At 48.8% G+C, this 19,573-nt stretch overlaps 1 protein-coding gene and 1 long non-coding RNA gene across 5 annotated transcripts in view; both read right to left on the bottom strand.

The window, feature by feature from the left end:
- CAMTA1 (calmodulin binding transcription activator 1) overlaps positions 1-19,573 on the bottom strand; it is a 975,729-nt gene that overhangs the window by 828,001 nt on the left and 128,155 nt on the right. The gene's annotated exons all lie outside the window — the stretch shown is intronic.
- Positions 5,942-8,351, bottom strand: LOC145506273 (uncharacterized). Its single transcript, XR_014053681.1, has 2 exons — positions 8,296-8,351; positions 5,942-7,090 (listed from the first exon to the last, which is right to left on the bottom strand). It is a non-coding gene; the product is annotated as an uncharacterized LOC145506273 (long non-coding RNA).

The raw sequence follows: 19,573 nt of genomic DNA, 5'->3' as shown, positions 1-19,573 counted from the left end.
AACTGAAATTCCACAAAAGAATGAAGCTGGACCCCTACTTCATACCATATACAAAAATAACTCAAAATGGGCCAAAGAATGTAAACGCTAAAACTATAAAACTATTAAAAGAAAACATAGGAATAAATTTTCATGTGTTTGTATTTGGTAATGGTTTCTTATAAGTGACATCAAAGCACAAGCAATCAAAGAAAAATAAATTAGACTTCATCAAAATCTAAAACTTTTACACTTCAAGGAACAGTATCAAGAAATTGAAAAGACAATGCACAGAATAGGATGAAACATTTCAAGTCATAAGGAACTCATGTCTAGAGTATACTTAGCAACTCTCACAACAACAATAATAAAAAGAGATAATTTTTAAATGGGTGAAGGATGTGAATTGACATTTCTTAAAAAGAGATAAGCAAATGGAAGACATACAAATATACAAATGGAAGATTCTCAAAATCATTAGTCACCAGGGAAATACAAATCAAAACCACAATGGATACCACCTCACACCCAGTTGGATGGCTATAATCAAAAAGAAAGATAATATTGGTGAAGATGTAGAGAAATTAGAATTCTCATATACAGCTGGTAAGAATGTAAAATAGTGCATCCACTTTGGAAAACAATCCAGCAGTTCCTCAAAAGGTTAAAAGTAAAATTTCCATATGACCCAGCAATTCCACTCCTCGGTATATACCCAAGAGAAATGAAAAAGTATGTCTACACAAAAGGGATTGTGCATGAATGGTCATAGAAGCATTATTCGTAACAGCCAAAAGTGGAAATAACCCAAAAGTGCATCAGTTAATGAATAGATAAACAGAAGGTATTTGTCCACTGGAATATTATCCAGAAATATAGTAAGGAATGAAGTACTGATACATGTCATGACATGGATGAACCTTGGAAACACTGTGCTAAGGGAAAGAAGCCAGACACAAAAGACCACTTATTATATAATTCCACTTATATAAAATGTCCAGAATAGAATAATCTATAAAGATAGAAAACAGATTAGAGGTTTCATAGCACTAGAGAGATTGGGGAGTGACAACTAAAACGTTTCTTTGGAGGGTTATGAACATGTCCAGAACAGGTTGTGCTGACGGCAGCACAGCTCTGGGAATATACTAAACCCACTGAATTCTGTGCTTTAGTGGGTAAATCATGTGTTTTATGAATTATATCACAATAAGGTGTTACAGAAAAAAAGAACCATGTATTCATTCAACAAGTATTTATTGAGTACCTATTATATAACAAGCACTGTTCTAGGTGCTCAGGAAACATCAGTGAACAAAACAAAACAGACTCTTGCCCTCTAAAAGTAGGAGACAGATAATCCACAAAATATATAAAGTAAATCACATAATATGCTACAAAGTGATCAGTGCTATTTTGGGAGGTCACATGGACTGATATGCCTTTTTAATCTTTTTTTTTAAAGTATAGTTGATGTACAATATTTCAACATTTTCAAAGGTTCTACTCCATGCATATTGTTGTTGCTATACTCCATTTACAGTTATTATAAAATATTGGGTATATTCCATGTTCTACAACATATCCTTGTAGCTTATTTTACACAAAACAGTTTGTACCTCCCATTCCCCTACCTATCTCTATCTTGCCCCTCCTCCCTTCCCTCTTCCCACTGGTAACCACTAGTTTGTTCTCTGTATCTGTGAGTCTGGTTTTTTTTTTTTTTGGTCATACTCACTAATTTGTTGTTTTTATATTCCACATACAAGTGATAACATATAATGTTTGCCTTTCTCTGTCTGAATTATTTCACTTAGCATAATATCCTCCAAGTCCATCCATGTTGTTGCAAATGGCAAAATTTCATTCTTTTTTATGGCTGAGTAGTATTTCATTGCATATATGTACCACATCTTCTTTACCTATTCATCTGCTGATGAACACTTAGGTTGCTTCCATATCTTGGCTGTTGTAAATAGTGCTGCTATGAACATTGGGGTGCCTGTATCTTCTCAAATTTTTGTTTTTTCAAATATATATGCAGGAGTGGGATTGCTGAATCATATATGGTAGTATGACTTGTATGACTTGTATGGTAACTCAGTGGGTAAAGAATTCACCTGCAATGCAAGAGACTCAGGAGATGTGGGTTCAATCCCTGGGCCAGAAAGATTCCCTGGGCCAGAAAGATCCCCTGGAGGAGGGCATGGTAACCCACTCCGGTGTTCTTGCCTGGAGAATGCCACGGACAGAGAAACCCAGTAGGCTACAGTCCATAGGGTTGCAAAGCGTCAGACATGACTGAGCACGCATGCATGCATGCATTTGTTTATTTAATTTTTGGCCATGTGTTGTGGCATGTGGGATCTTAGTTTTCCAGCCAGGGATCAAGTCTGAGTCCCCTGAAGTGGAAGCACAGAGTCTTAACCACTGGACTACCAGGGAAGTCCCCCACCTGTGTTTTAAACAATCACTCTGTATCTGGGCACCCACATCCATAGACCATTGTTCATAAAAGCCAATGGATAGACACAACCCAAGTGTCCGTGGACAGATGAATGGACAAACCAAATGTGGTCCAACCACACGATGGAATGTTATTCATCCTTAAAAAGAAGGAAGTTTTGACACAAGCTACAATGTGGATGAACCTTGAAGACATCATGATCCGTGAAATTAGCCAGTCACAGAATGACAAGTACTATATGACTACACTCACATGAGGTGCTTAGAGAGGTCAGAATCGTAGACAAAGAAAGTAGATGGTCAGGGCCAGGAGCTGGGGGAGGGAGAAACAGAGGGTCAGTGTTTAATGGGACAGAGTTTCCGTTTTGCAAGATGGAAAGAGTTCTGGAGATGGATGTTGGCAATGGCTGCACTACAGTGGGAAGGCACTTAATGCCACTGAACTGCACACTTAAAATGGTTAAAATGGTCAGTTTTGTGGTATGCGTATTGTAATTACCACAATTATAAGTGATTTAAAAGAAAGAAAAGAATCACTCTGGCTCTCTAGTCAGGAAGGGACTGAAGGGAGGTGAAGGCAGGGGTGAGTTGGGAGGTTAGCAGTCAGTGGCATCCACCACCTGTTTCTGGCATGTTCCTGGAAGCAGTAACATTCCAGAGTATAGCAGCCCCGAGGGAGTTAGTGGGAGTGAAGGGGACCACAGCCGAGCCTGGAGGCCTCAAGTGGAGACAGAGAGGCCGTGGCCACCCACCAAGGTGGGACGAAACCAGGAACCGTGGTGTCCCGGAGGCCAGGTGAACCACCCCAGAGAGGAGGAGGGATCAGCCATGTTAAATGCTGCTGGCAGTCAAACGATGTGAGGACCATCACCTGCATCAGCCACGGGCAGGTCATTGCGACCTTGAGGAGGGGTAACACCCTAAGAGTGATCTGCACAACTCCCAGCACGATCTGAGGAAGCCCTTAGAAATTGCTGGAAGCTGGAAGGGCTGGGCCTCCCTGCACTGATGTTCTCATTCTGCCCTGAGGCACCATTTTGTGCCCCACCCCAACACTGCGCAGGCTGTCCAGGTATGCATTGGCGGCAGCATCACAGAGTCCAGGTTGCCCAAGACCACTGCCTGAATTCCCGCCTCCCAGCACATGCGCAGTGGAATCATCGGGCCATCCTCAGGCCCCTGGGGGCTGCCTGGTCTGTAGGTTACCCTCTTCCTCCTGAGCTCTCTCCTATCTCTGCTTGTTGCACAAAGAGCCCACAGTTTTAACTCTGGGGTTTATCCACCAGCCAAATGAAGAGGAATACTTTATGGAATTATAATACTGCATGAAATTGCTAAGTACATATATAAGGCTAATGTCATTGTAATATTAAAATACTAAATTCATTTATATACTTTTTATTTAAATTGCTGGGGCAACTTGCCATCGTTGATTAAAAATTCTGAACAGGGTGTATTGTATGGGCCAATTATGAAACAGGGTGTAAGCGCTGCGAACGGCACTTGTAATGTGGAGGAAACCATTTGTAAAATGAGATTTTTTTTTTTTTTTTAATGGTGAGAAGAGAACGAGGCCATGGAGACAGGCCTGTGTGTAGCCCATGGAGTTGCTGGAGCACACAGCCCCACGCTAAGCCTGGGGACAAGGCTTCTCCCAGTGATGGCAGCACAGCCCCCCGATGCACCCCAGTCCTGCGGCTCCAGTAAGGCCAGCTCACTCTCCTGCTTTTCACCAGACTCTTTGGTGGCTGAATTTCTCTCCTTCTGGGGTCCTGGGAAAGAACCCCGAGAGGCCACACCTGACTTGTGCCCACCCCCCTCCTAGGCAGTGCCTGGACAGACAAAGCTACAGGGCGGCCCAGTCCTCCTGTCCTGCCTCCACCTGTCCGCAGCCCAGTCCTCCTGTCCTGCCTCCACCTGTCCGCAGCCCAGTCCTCCTGTCCTGTCTCCACCTGTCCAAGGCCCAGTCCTCCTGTCCTGCCTCCACCTGTCCGGAGGTCACCTACAGACCACTCCAAGCATCTGATCACTGCTCTCAGGATGGACTCAGTTGGTCTGCAGGGCTGCCCAGAAGTGCCCCTGGGCCCATGGGGGCAGGAGCTGGTGGATCACTGCCCTGGCTTCATCACCCTGCACCGGGGCCACTCTGCAGTGTGCTATCTCTGAGCCTAAGTGCTAACTGCTCAGTAACTCTGGAGGGGTCACCTCCAACAAAAAGACAAATCAGTGCCTCCAGGTCCAGAGACACGTGATGGCATCAAGGCCCTGTACTCGCCAGATCACAGCCTCCTTCATGTGGGGTGGACACACTGGCATTTGGTCCCAGAGGGACCAAGGAAGGGCTGCTGGAGGGCTGGGGACCCGGAGATCCCAGGTGGCAAGGTCTCCTGATAGTGTCCTGCAGCTCTGAGTGTGTCGGTGCCCAGCACCCATGGACAACACTGAAGTTGACTGAGTCGTCGCTGCTGGGAGCCCCCTACAGTTGTGAGATGCCCCTCGGGTGTGCCCAGAGAGGCAACAGCGGAGGGAGGAAGGAGAGGGTCCCAAGCCCCTCCCTGCCCCGCACTTACTGCCAGGTAGGCTCGTCTGCAGGAGGACTAACCACATCCTCTTTTCAGGAGACACTGAAGATGCCACAAGCCGGTGGGGCTCATGCCGGCCTGACCCTGGCACAAGAAGAAGTGATGATGGTGACTAAGGAGACAAAGGCAATGATGACACCTGCAGAGTGGACACTGGTCTTCCATGTCCTCTCTACAATGACTCTCATCATACCATCACATCCCTGATTCTACCCCCCTGGAGTCCCTGGATTGTTACTTGTTTTGGACTCTTGGCTCCTGAAAAAGCTCAGAAATCTCTCCTCTACCCCGGACAATCCACAGCCTCTAGCCCAGCACTGGTTGCCCAACAGGGACTCCGTCGTGGCCTACTGGTTGGGCTGTTTAAGGCTCCATGCAGATGCAGGTGGAGGCACTGCTTGACACTGCCCTCCAGGAGTTCACAGTCCTGGGGAGCAGACATTCGTTCATTCATTCATTCATCCAGTAAATATCTGCTGCTTGCCTTCCAGGCACTGTGCACTGTGCTAGTTGCTAGAGATGCTGCAACATCTCATGGAGGACAGATCTCATGGAGGTCTCTGATCTTATGGAACTCGAATGGCAGCAAGGAGACAAATGCTGAGCAAAAACCCTCCAGGAGTAAATTAGCGCCATGAGGAAAACAGACCTCGCCCTGGGATGAAGGTTACTTGGTTTGGGCAGGAAGGAAGGCTTCTCTCAGGGGACACCTGAGCAGCAAGAAGGACCTGTGTGATGTGTCCAGCGATGAAGTAGAAAATGGTGTGGGCAGCAGAGGCCCTGCAGCCCAAGATGAGGGGCCAGGCGATGCCACTGTCCTGCAGCCAGGGCAGCACTGGCTCCAGAATCCAGACCTTGGGCAGAGCTGGTGGCTCCACAGCCTCTCCACACATCACCATCGTGATTCCCTTCTATTGGAAAACAATCATGTTTATTTTCTTTTCAACGTCCTGGACCGACGCCATATGATAATTACAAAACTCACAACTCATAACGTGTTCTAAACTGTCTCTGCATACTCAGTGGTTACCGAATAACACATAAAATGCTTAATAAAAATTAATGTGGAAAGGAGTCATCAGCCCCACTTGGAAATAAAATCAGTATTAATTTCTTGTCTATTAGCTTATCCTGATGAGTTAGTCCTGACATGGCCCGTCTCCTCGGCCTCTGATACAATCCATAAGGGAGATGCCTACTCCTCCTGCCACGGCCGCAAGTCCCGCTGGCCCCAGGGTCTGGTGATGCCATTGTAAATGTGGGGGCAACCCTGTGAATCAGCAGAACCCCCCAAGTTTCCTGGCCTCCAGCAGACAGATGACTTGTACCTGCCAAGAGATGGCCCCTGAGACACAGTGTGGTCAGCAGACGAGAGTGCAGGGTGTCCCCTCTGCTCTGGGGCTGCCACCTGTCACGAGTCCAGGCAGTTCAGTCAGGAACACAATCCCACTCAGCCTACAGTGCAGTCAAGAGCCCCCAACGGGCTGGCCGCTGGGCGCCAAAGAGTCATGAGAAATACAAAGGTTGGGCCTCCTGGAGGCCAAGCGGCCAGGGCGGGGTAGGTGGGGGACGATCAGGGGGCAGGCCACTCGGCATGGCCCCACCTGCTCGGACTTCTCCCAGGAAAACAAGCGGCACCACCAAGACCAACACACAGCAGAGACAGGGCCATGCAGCTTGTGATGGATGTTGGAGACCACTTAGGAAACCTGGGAGGACAGCAAGGTGAAGTGTCTGTGCCCAGGCCTGCCAGGCCAGCTCCCAGGGCCCCGCCCCATCCTACTCCAGGGCAATGGCCCCAGCACCACCAGGATCGAGCCGAGGCTGCCCTCCAGCTGAGGCTCACTCCTACCGGCTGCGACTCTCCTGGGGAGTCCTGCGGCCAGGACTCCACAGCACCCCCAGCCAGCCTTCTCCTAGGGGTCCTAGTCCCCAGACGGAGGGGGTGTCAGCCACATAGGAACAGAAACCCCCAAGCATCAGTCTTCAAACTCAAAACTGTGATGTCTTCAAAGTTTTTTCTTGAAAAGAGCAGAGTTGGCTTTCTCTTTCTTTCTTTTAACCTAGAAAATGAAATACATATATAATATATGTGTGTGTATGTGTACGTGTGTGTATAGGTACACACATATTTAAATTTCATATACACACACACACACACATATATTTCCTAAATGAAAAAGTATAATTGAGAGAGTGGGTTCTAGGGCCTGGCTTAAGTCCTGACTCTGTCACTTACCTAAACTTCAGTTTTCTCATCTGTAAAATGAACACGGGATTACAGGAGATGACAAATTTAAAAGACTCAGCCAAGGGCCTGGTACCTAAGCGTGGTGATAGTGATGGTGATAATGATAATGATGATGGTGGTGGAAAAGGTGCTGGCAAAGAGGATGGACTCTGATTTACAAGCAAGATCTGATCCATACATTGAAAGCTTGGTGGCTAAGAACTCTGCTCACAGCCTAAATCTCTAAGCCAGAGCTCTCTGTCCTCCCCCAAACCTCAGGTCCTGCAGGCTCAGCAGATGCAACCTTGCATCCTTGTTCATCAAAGAGAAGGTCAGAGGAAGTGAGCCCCTCCCTGTGACAGCCCACGTTCACAGAAACCTCATCCCCTCCTGCCCCACCCACAGGCATCCGCCTCCGGCCACCGGCAACACCGGGCACCATCAGAAACACTTGGCGTCGTCTCCCCCTGAATCACAAAGGCTAATCCGGTTATTGTGTTTTACTTTCAGTGGAAACTCTATCGCTTTATACTAAATCCCACCACATACAAAACATCGAGTGGCTTCTCCTGATAAGGAGAGATACAGCCGGAATATTGCCACATTATGCACTGCCTATCATCTGGGCTATTTTTGTTGAAAATTGCCTCATCTTCAGCATTGTCTAATGGCACAGGCTCCCGACAGCCACGCCAGAGTCCCTCTGGCCTGCGCTCAGTGAAATCTGACACGTCCCACCCAAGCCAGAGTGCTGTTGCCCTGCCCAGGGTTCCATCATCCAGAAGGCTCCAACAGAAGACAAACAGGAAGGCAGTTCTGTGAACTGTCCTCTGAGCCCAGGCTCGTTCCCCCGGACAGCTGGACCACCACTCGCAGACACAAGTCACAAGAACAGAGGGGCTGCCCTGGAGCCAGAGGCCAGGCCTCCAGTCCCAGACCTCCACCCTCCGAACCCTGATGCCTGCCCTCTGGACTCTGTCCCCATCTGGTGAAGAAGAGGGTTGGGTCCAGCCAGGGCCTCCTTAGGACTCCCCTCACCTTGCATCTGAGATGTTTTCCCAGAAATGTGAGCATCCACCATCAGCTCCACAGTCCTGGAAGGAAAACCATACATTTCGGCTGAGAAAGGCCACGGAAAAGTTTACTTCCTGCAAATGTTTTCTTTCCAAAAGCCAAATCCCAGAGCTGATACGGTGTGGGGTGGGGGGTGCGGATGAGACAATTAAAACAGGCACATGGGATACAAATCTGCATTTGTTCAGCTGAGTCTGGAGGAGATGGCCACCCCTTCCTCCCACAAGTCAATTTACTCAGAGCAAGCAGCCTTTGCTCCAGATAAGCACATTGACTTTAAAATAAAGTGGGTACCAACAGCTGCAGCCCTGTGACTGAAGCAGGCAGAGATGTGGCGTGGAATGATAATTAAATATATTTTCATCATTCGTCATTTTTTTTTTTTTTTTTTTTTTTGCTGCAGGTGCCAGGGTAATAAATCTGGACTCGCCTCTTTTGTCAGCTGGCAGTGAACACATTTTAACGTGAAATCTCCTGGGAGGAATTAAGAGTCACTTGGCCTTGTAAAGGAGAAAGGGTTTTACTTCCAAACTGCCAAGTGGGGAGCTCACAGCTGATTGGTTTCATAACACTTTATTATTTGACAATATATATGCCCCGGGTTGTATTTCAGAATACCACACCTACGGGATACCCAGTGCTCCGGGAGATCTGTCATCCCATTCTAGAATAAAAACTTACTTGGGGAGATTTTCACCACTATTTCCTTTTATGAATCCCAAATTTCATGTATTATTGACTAGGTAGATTCCAGTATTTTTAAAACTTTCCCTCCATTCGTTAAATTCCCCAACAGCCTTTCTCCCCCCAAAAAAATGCATTGTGGGGTAATCTGTTGCCTTCGCTGCCTGTCGTCTGAGTTAAGTGCTCTTGATTGGCCGAAGGAGTTTGGCTTACTTTCTATTTTGATAGTTTAACAGCTCTTTCTCCCCAGGGGCAGCCTCTAGTGTGCAGTCCTTGGAAAAGCCCACTGAAATGGCCCATCAGAGCTTTCCTGGAGCCTTTCTTTCCTTGCTGATCACATGGCCCCTGCAGAACATCTTCCCTGAAGATCCAGGAAAGTGGAGGGAACAGGGCACCTGCCACAAGGCCTTGGCCATGTGCCACCCCTGGAAGGAGGTAAGGAGCTCCACGCACACCTTAAGGCCAGGAACACAGAGACACGTGGCCAGCTGAGAAGGACTGCAATGACCAAGTCTCCTCCTTTCCCCTCAAAGGAATGTTCTAGAAGGAAACCCTTGCCTGGTGCCCTCTCGCAGGGTCATCTGTGGCTCTACCTAGGTCAGCGGGCATTCACACCTGTGGAACCTCAGGCAGGCAACCCGGGTGGATTAAAACTCCATGTGTATTCCTTTCAAGGCATGACCCTGAACCATGAGCGATGGAAACTTCCACAAGCATGGTGGAATCTGTCAGGTCTGCACTCCTCAGCAGGGACCCCAGCTCAGCAAAAAAAAAAAAAAAAAAAAAAAATCACATCTTGACACATAAGCTCAATGCACAGTATCTTCAAAAGCACTTTATAAATACTAACACACTCTCCTTCAACTGACTGCAGTGCCTTCCCACCCAGTCCCTCATTTGACCCCGGAGCTGCCCCGTGTAGGGGGGACCAGGTGACAATTCCAGAGGAGAGAACCCACAGAGAATACAGTGTGGGCCAGGATCCCAATCACAATCACAGCAGGCTTTGTTTTAGAAATGGGAGCCAATTCTAAAATCCATATGGAAGCGCAAAGGACCAGGGCTGCCAAAATGCTCTGAAAGAGGAGAATGAAGTTGGAGAGCTAACACAGCTCCGAGTCTAAGGATCTCAAGACCCGTTATAAAGGCACAGCAGTCAGGGCAATGGGACTGGAGCAAAAATAGACAACCGATCGCTGAAAAAGAACAGGGTCCAGAAACAGACCCTCATGCCTGTGAGTATATGCTAAGTCACTTCAGTCGTGCCCAACTCTTTGCAAGCCTATGGACTGTAGCTGGCCAGGATCCTCTGTCCATGGGATTCTCCAGGCAAGAATACTGAAGTGGGTTACCATGCCTTCCTCCAGGGGATCTTCTTGACCCAGGATTGAACTATGTCTCCTGCAGTGGCAGGTGGATTCTTTATCACTGAGCCACCTGGGAAGCACTCATACCTGTAGATGAATGCTTTTCCGTAAAGTGGTGAAGGCCAACTCAGTGGAGAATGGGAGGTTTACCAACAAATAGTGCTGGAATAACTGAACATCCACACGCCAAAAAAGAAAAAGAGAAATGAACCCACCCCATATCTCACACCATATACAAAAATGAACTCAACATGGCTTATAGACTTAAGTTTATCAATAAAAGTTGGGGAAGAAAACAGAGGAGAAAATACTTGTGACTTTGGGTTAGGCAGACTGCTTTGATATGGCACAAAAAGCATGAGCTATGAAAACAAAATGATCCATACATTGGACTTAATCAAAATTTCTGTTCTTCGAAAGATACTGTTTAGAGAATGAAGAGAAATCATGAACTGGAAGAAATTATTTGTAAAGCCTGCATCTGCCAACTGGCTGTATCTAGACTATATATAAAGAACTCTTGAAACAATAATAAGAACACAGATAACGCAATGTTTTCTGAAATGGATGAAAGATTTGAACAGATATTGCACCAAGAAGATACAGAGGTGGCAATTAAGTGCTTGAATATCATCAGTTATTAGAGAGATGCAATTAAACCACAACCATACACCACCTATGACCTGTTTCAATGGCTACAATTAAAGTGAATCCAAAGCAGAAACAGACTCACAGACATAGAGAATAGACTTAGAGTTGCAAAGCGGGAATGAGGAGGAGAGAGTGGTGGGGTGGGAGTTTGGGACTAGCAGATGCAAACTATTATATACAGGATGGATAAACAACAGGTCCTACTGTATAGTACAGAGAACTATATTCAATATCCTGTGATAAACAATAATTGAAAAGAATATGAAAAAGAACATGCATATGTATAACTAGGGCTTCCCTGGTGGCTCAGATAGTAAAGAATCTGCCTGTGATGCAGGAGACCTGGGTTTCTTCCCTGGGTTGGGAAGATTCCCTCAAGGAGAAAATGGCTACCCACTCCAGTATTCTTGCCTGGAGAATTCCATGCACAGAGGAGTCTGGTAGGCTACGGTCCATGGAGTCACACAGAGTCAGAGACAACTGAGCAACTAACACTATGTATAACTAATCACTTTGCTGTACAGCAGAAACTAACACAACATTGTAAATCAACTGTATGTCAATAACATGCAGTTTTGAAACATAAAAACAAAGCGAACGACCATACAAAGGGGTGGCAAGGATGTGGGGGAACAGGGACCCTCCTGCTCTGCTGCTGGCATGTAAAACAGTGGGGCCACTCTGGAAAGCAGTCTGGCAGTTTCCATATGATCTGGCCTTTCCACTCCTAGGTATTTACCCAAGAGAGGAGAAGGCATATGACCATACAGAGACTTGTGTGCGAATGTCCACAGCAGCTTTATCTGTAATAGTCAAACACTGGAAACAACGCAGAGGTCCATCAACAGATGGATAGACCAGTCAACTCCCATCCACACATGTGGAACACTGCTCATTGATGGAAATAAATGAACTGATACACACAAGATGGATAAGCTCCCAAATAACCGTGTGGAGTGAAAGGCGGCCAGAGTAAAGTGTGCAGACTGTATGATCCCCTTACCACAAAACTCCAGAAAATCCAAACTAACTATGGCGATGGAAAGCACCACAATGGTGCTGGGAGGGAGGCAGGGAGAGACTGGAGGGAGGGACTACACAGGCATCTGGGACACTTCTAGGGGCTGGACGTTTCATTCTCTTGAGCCAGTGATGTCAAAACTCACCAAGATGTATGGGGATTTTTTGTTTAAAAAAAATTTTTTTTAAGTTTTTTTAATTTTTTGGCTGTGCCACATGGCATACAGGATCTCAGTTCTCCAACCAGAGAGTGAACCTGCACCCTTTGCAATGGGGGCACAGAGTCTTAACCACTGGACTGCCATGGAAGTCTAAGGTGTATGTTTTAAATACGTGTCGTGTATCATATGTCAATGATGCTGTATTCAGATAAAGACTAACTTCAACGTGAAGGGGCCGCTGGAGCTGTGGGAGGGGCTCCAGGATGCGCAGGTACTGTGAGCAGGGAAAGGAAAGAAAAGGAATCAACAGAAGGAATAGTAATTGACCCGAGCCGAGAAGAGGGAAAGCTTGCATCGGAATTCATTCATTCAGTAAATTGGTGTTCCCTGAGGACATAGAGGAAAACAGGATATGGTTCCTCTCCTGAACGAGATCAGGACAAGAACCCTGATTGGTGGCTGCATCGTTGTGTATCTTCACCATAAAATCCCACCGTGTGTGCAGGTGTGCAGTGTGAGTACACAGCCCGGCTGCCCAGTGGACGGACTTTCAGCAAATCACACCAGCACTCTGCCTCGGCTCCCTCCTCTGTGAAAGGAGGACAACACTGCGTCCACCCCATGGGGTTGTTAGGATTCAATAAATTAATATCTGTGTGATTCTCAGAAGGATGCATCGTAAGCTCTCAACGCGAGAGCCACATTTGGTGCTGTAATTGTCATTGCTTTTATGACTAAACCTTCTTAGAGACGCCCACCAAGATGCAGAGATAAATCCAGGTGCTCAGACAAATGACTCTGATTCTATTTGTTTTTCTGTTTTTTCTTGCTTTTCCTCATTAAACATGTATTGCTTTTAAACTGAAAGTTTTAAGCAAACACAAATACACAAATGAACAAATAACCGAGAACGCTAGACAGCTCCGGGAGGTACCAGCCGACTTCCCCGGGCGATTCTGAACAGGCTCCCTGTGGGTGCTCAGTCTGCACCCCTCCCTTCTCAGACATCCCTGACGTCTCCCCCCAGAGGCCCAGATAGGAACCTTTCCTGGCAGCAGGTTCACATGTAGGAGGTGTTAATAGGGGTTTCTCTTGGCCCCCTTCCTTGTGGCTTTGTTTTAATTTATGTATCTGGCTGCGTCAGGACTCAGTTGGTGCATGCAGGATCCTCATTCCATCTTGCAGGATCTTTCATTGCTGTGCAGAGACTCTCCAGTCGTGGCACACAGGCTCCAGAGCTCACAGTCTCAGTACTTGCAGCGCACGGGCTTACTTGAGCTCTGTGGCCTGTGGAATCCTAGTTCCCCCACCAAGGATCGAACTCATGTCCCCTGCATTGCAAGGCAGCTTCTTAGCCACTGGACCACCAGGGAGGTCCTGTAGGCTTTTATTCTAATCAGATTGAGGGCATCTAGACTCTAGGCAAGGGCTGTTGCGTGGAACAGAAGAATCAAAGCCACATGGGGCATGTCCCACCTGCTCCTGCCCTAGTGAAGGGTGAGGCCATGGGGCCCAGGCTCCCCTGTGGGGCCTTGTTCCTCACATGGCCCTGACAGCACATACTATAAACCCCAGAGAACAGAGACGGCTGCTGGGGGTGGGGGGAGGGCGAGGACAGCCCAAGGGTCCCTCAGCCCCCAAGAGGGGTGTACAAGCATCTGAGAAAAACCTGGCCCTGGAGAGGCCTAGTGTGGGGATGAAAGGGCAAAGCAGTGACCCATCCAGGGTGAGCCAGCCAGCCAGACTGCCCCCGCCCCCATCCACCTGTTCCTCACACACCCACAAACCCAGCGGTGAGTTAGAGGAAGATTTAAATTGGCTGAGAAATCCCAGAATTAAATGAGATTATGTTTCCACAGCTGGTGGAAGGAGGGATTGAAATAGAATCTAAATTCAGTTATCGAAAGGGAAAGAGCTCCATGTCGCCTACCCTGAGCTGTGGCAGAGGCTGGTCCCTGCCACAGACTTGTCTGCGGCCACCACGAGCAGAGGGGTCACCTTTGATGGACTGAAGCAGCGCTCGGCACAGAGAGGAATGTGTATGCCTGCCCCGGCACTGAGCGGAGAGAGCCATGGACCCTGCCTGGGCACCGGCCGTCCATCAGGGGGACGGAAGAGTGGAGGAGTGAGGACAAGTCACCAGGGAGCAGAGGGAGGCGAGGCCGGCTCACAGCTTCAGGAGAGGTCATCTGGGCGGATCTGGAAGCTTCCAGAGGCCAACACGGGCATGTGATGTACAGAAAAGCCAACTTCAGTCTACAACGTGGTCCCCAAGGGGGATGGGGTGGGATGAATTAGGAGATTGGGACTGACATATATACACTACTACATATAAAAAAGATAACTAATGAGAACCTACTCTATGGAGGGAACTCTACTCAATGCTCTGGGGTGACCTAAATGGGAAGGAAATCCAGAAAAGAGGGGATATATGTATATGTATAGCTGGTCCACTTTGCTGTGCAGTAGAAACTAACACAACATTTGTAAAGCAACTATGCATGCATGCATGCTAAGTCACTTCAGTCGTGTCTGACTCTTTGCAACCCCATGGACTGTAGCCCACCCGGCTCCTCTGTCCATGAGATTCTCCAGGCTAGAATCCTGGAGTGGGTTACCATGCCCTCCTCCAGGGGATCTTCCTGACACAGGGATCGGACCTGTGTCTCTTATGTCTCCTGCATTGGCAGGCAGGTTCTTTACCAAGAATGCCACCTGGGAAGCCCAAAAGCAACTATATACTCCAATAAAAATAAAAATAAATAAGAAAAAATGTGGCCCCTCCACCAGAAGTTCACAGCCAAGTGAAGGGGACAAACGAAGAAGAAGGAAACAAGGATGGTGTTGGGAGGGCGAGTGGGGAATCTCCCAAGTGCTCACTGCTGGACACTGTCGTGTTGTGAGGATGTCCCTCCATCCTTCTTGAGATCAGGAAGCAGATAAGGCAGCACATGCTCAACAAAGCCAAACTGGTGACTTCCCTGGTGGTCCAGTGGCTAAAACTCTATGCTCCCAAAGCAGGGGGCCTGGGATAGATCCCTAGTCAGGGAACTAGGTCCCACCTGCCACAACTAAGAGCTGGCACAGCCAAACAAAGCCAAACTGATTCCATCTAAAGAACTGCCCTTTATCCTGAGATTATGTCCTTCCAACTTTTCTTTTACAAAATGCTGATGATACACGGTGGCTGGAATTTTTCAAAGTCTTACTTGGCAAAATTAAAAGGTGGTGACCCTGGAGATCCCTCCCATTAAAAAACCTCCTGCTCTAAGAAAGTCCTCACTCGTGGTGCCCACGGGGGCCAGCCTCGGGGCTAGTGCCAAGAAAACAGCACAGTGCAGACAGCGCCTCTGCCTGGACCAAGTCATGGGGAGTGGGCAGAGGGGCGAGGGGACTTCTTGAGACAAGGGGCTCTTTGGGAAGCGACATTTAAAGTGAGACCTAGAAAATGAGCTGGAGCGGTATGGGAGCAGCTGAAGACAGAGAGGTCGGAGAGGTGGGGTGGGGATATGGCACAAGCAAAGTTCCTGAGTGAGAAGGAGCCGATGAGATTCTGGAGCTGATGCAGGACCAGGAGGCAGGGTGTAGCGGCCGCAGCTAGGACCGCAGGGACGGGCCTGTCTGGAAACAAGGCAGCCGGGGGCATTTTCCCCAGGGGGAGACGAAGGTCAAGACGGGAAAGGCAGGTGAGAGTAAAGGTTTAGAGGAGGGGCTTGTGAGAGCAAAGGCCCAGGGGTAAATCACCTGTTAAGTAAGACACAGCCCAGCCCACCTGGTTTACAATCCACCTAAGACACAGGCACCTGCTGAACAGGAGGGTGCAGACACCTGCTTCCCCTCTGATACTTGCAACGCGGGCACAGCATTTTAGAAATCTCTTCAGATTCCCTGTCTTGGAAACTGAGTGGTTCGGGGAGCTCCCTGCCAGTTGAAGCAAGAGGTTTCTGTATTTCGGGCAAAGGAGAGGACACTGTACCCACTGAAACAACAAAGTCTCAGCTCAGAATGGCAGGCGTGATTTTTGTTAGTGTCAGCAGCGTGGCCACAGACTGGAAAGCATCTTGGCTGGAGGGAGGGCTTTCTGAAGCTGGATCCTGGGTTCTCCCACACCAGTGTGGAGAAGATGGCCCTCGACACTCCCAACCCTGGACTGATGCCCCAACGGGGGACAGAGAATGAAATGCAGAGGGAAGAAGGGCAGGGAACAGCCCTTCCTGTCCCCAGAGACGGGGAGGATGCAGGTGGGCATGAAATCCTTGTCACCTCTGCTGCCCACACAGCTCCCCAGATGGGTACCAGGAGCCTGAGAGTCTGAGGGCCCACGACCTGCTTCCTGGATAACAAGAAGCCAAGGTCTTAGGAACGTGGTTCTGAAACTGTGCACCCAGGTACCCTGGAGAGCCCCTGTAAACCCATGAGATGTCAGGGTATTTCAAGTTATTGAGGGAAACAAGCAACGCTAAGTATCTATCGGACCTGCCAGACTCCACTGGAACCACTGGCTTGGGGCAGGTGACAGTTTCACTGTGAGGGGAGCCTACGTGCCTTTTGAGGCTGTTGTGTCACTGTGAAGCTGGGCTTTCAGTGGTTGCTGAGACAGGAAGGAAGGACCTGGAAAAAATCTGGATGGAACAGGAGGTGGAGGTGGCGGCACCCCATCTGACTCTGGAATTTGAAAAGTTGTCCAACCTCCGATGGGAGCATGTATCCCATTAGTAAATGATTTGGTAATTAAAGAATAAAATAAATTATCAGTAGGATATTTTCAAGTGGCTGTTATTAGGACACAAATACTTATGGCATTTGATCTAACTGCTTCATAAACGGAACTGTTAAGTATCCTTTGGGCCTAAGAATGCCATGATAAAAAATCACTGGGGCACCCAGGGTGCCAAGACCAGGAAAGTTTAGGAATGTCTACTCTGGGGAAGGTAGAGGGCCAATAAGAAGAGCCATGGTGGCCAACAGACCCGCTCGGAGCTCACACTCAAGCTGGCGGGTGCTGTTCAGAGCAGCTGACTTGGATCAACTGTTTCCTTCTCTAACAAGCGCTTTTGCCTTGAAGAGGAAACAGCTCCTGAGCTTCCCAGGTGGCGCCATAAGTAAAGAATCCACCTGCCAGTGCAGGAAGAGACAGAAGACGAGGGTTCAATCCCTGGGTCCGGAAGATCCCCTGGAGGAGGAAATGGCAACGCACTCCAGTATTCTTCCCAGGGAAATCCCATGGACAGAGGAGCCTGGCAGGCTGCAGTCCATGGGGTCACAAAGAGTCAAACATGACCGAGCACGCACACAGCTTCTACACAGAGGGTGAAGGCTTGGCAGAGTAAATGACCCTGTGAGTGATGACTATTGTCACTGTTATTATTATTATTACCTTTATTATTGACGTATGATACACCTAGGAGGTGTGGGCACAGAGAAGAAGTAAGCGCCAGCCCCTTCACTGTTCAGCTGATGAGGGGAGGAGCCATCCATGACCTGCCTCTTATCCCACACACACCCACTGCCCCTGGTGGATAGAACCCCTAAGGGCTGTTTAGTGCCCCATGACCTGCAGGCCCCGTGCCTCGGCTGGAAGGAGGAGGATAGGCTGAGACCTCTGACCTCCAGGATGGAGAGGCCACCATGAAATGCCAAGATCAAAGTGGACAGGCAGCACCTTTAGGGCTGCTTCCTCCGAGACCCAGATAGGCAGTGGCTCCTGGGGCCCACCCATCCAGCCTCTCTGCAAGCAGCACCCCAGGACTCGGTCACCAAGCTCAGGGATCCCCTCCCTCAGCCACCACCAGGTCAGGAGGACACATCCCTCCCCAAACCCCACACAGCAGGAGGGAGCCGGGGAGGGGCACTCGGAAAGATTGGACAGGAACCCAAAACAGCCAGGCAGAGGCATGTTCCCTCAGGGGCAGCTGCAAGTGACTCAACTAAACCCTTGGCATGGACCCAAAATCCAGGAGCTCAGCCCTCCTCTCTCAAAAGCAAGGTCAGGCCACTCAGGGTGAATGAGATGCACTGTATATTCTCTGCACACACTAGGTGGGAGTAAGCGAGTGGAGAAGCCCATGGCACACAGGCTGAGGCATGAGAGACAGAGGACTTGGGAGGAGGGGAGCCCTGGGCCAAGTCAGCAGGGCCTGCCGTAGAGAGGCCTGAGGCCCCGGTCCACTGAGGGATAGATGATGTCATTGTTCAGTCACCGAGTTGTGTCCAACTCTTTGTGACCCATGGACTGCAGCACGCCAAGCTTCCCTGTCCTTTACTATCTCCCAGAGTTTGCTCAAACTCACACCCATTGAAACGATGATGCCATCCAGCCATCTCATCCTGTCACCCCTTATCCTCCTGCCCTCAATCTTTCCCAGCACCAGGGTCTTTTCCAATGAGTCATCTCTTTGCATCAGGTGGCCAAAGTATTGGAGCTTCAGCTTCAGCCATCAGTCCTTCAAATGAATATTCAGGGTTGATTTCCTTTAGGATTGACTGGTTTGATCTCCTTGTTCTTCAAGGGATGGATGAGTGATTCTGAAATTCCCTAAGACCCCAGGCTCTGGGAGCCACCATCCAGGGGACCCACAGTCCGGAGGGCCCAGTGGGGCCAGGGTCGGACATGTTCGGTAACCCCACTGCACCCAGGAAAGCTGGACTAGGTCTCACAAAGAAAACACGCAGAGAAATCAGACCACGAGGCAAAGTCAGGCTGCCAGAGTTCATCAAAATCACTATTTGCAAGATTTCTATCTGCCCTAGTTGACTCGTTTCAAATCCGAAGTGCCACATTCCCCTGTATAGTAATAGAACGGGTATTCATAGGCACTCCGGCTTCCAAGAAGATGCAAAAACTTAGCTCACATTTTTTAAAGTTTATAAATAGCCTCAGAAAAGGAGCTGGAACACGCTTCTTAGTAAATACAGCTGACCCATTTTCCTCATTCTTCACCAGGAATAAAGCGACTGTTACCACGGAAAGTACAGAAGAGTCTAAATATATATTTCCTCCTTGCAGGCACCCAGATCAGAAAAGCAGTGTCGACACCCAGGAGGTGAGGGAGGGAGAGGCCAGGCCCCAGGTTACCGCCCCGTGCTCCTTATGGCCAGGGTGGGAGCAGGCGGCCGCTGGGGAGCCCACATCCCAGGCTCAACTCCGGGCTCCTGCAGCCCTCCTAAAGGCCACATAGCTCAGTCAGTCTTTCCCCGACTGCCCCCTTCCCAGCAGCTTCTGTGTTCCCACTGTCTGTCTCCCCGACTAGTAGGAAAACTCAAGAATGTGAATTTTTGCCCCCTGGGTCCACTACGGACACCCATTCCTGGAACCTGGCACGTGGTAAGTCAGCACTATGAACTGAGCAAGGAGGTGAC

The sequence above is a fragment of the Giraffa tippelskirchi genome, chromosome 5, assembly GCF_054371585.1.
Source record: "Giraffa tippelskirchi isolate mGirTip1 chromosome 5, T2T-mGirTip1v1.2.pri, whole genome shotgun sequence".
NCBI lineage: Eukaryota > Metazoa > Chordata > Mammalia > Artiodactyla > Giraffidae > Giraffa > Giraffa tippelskirchi.
This window is presented reverse-complemented; position numbering and strand designations above follow the sequence as displayed.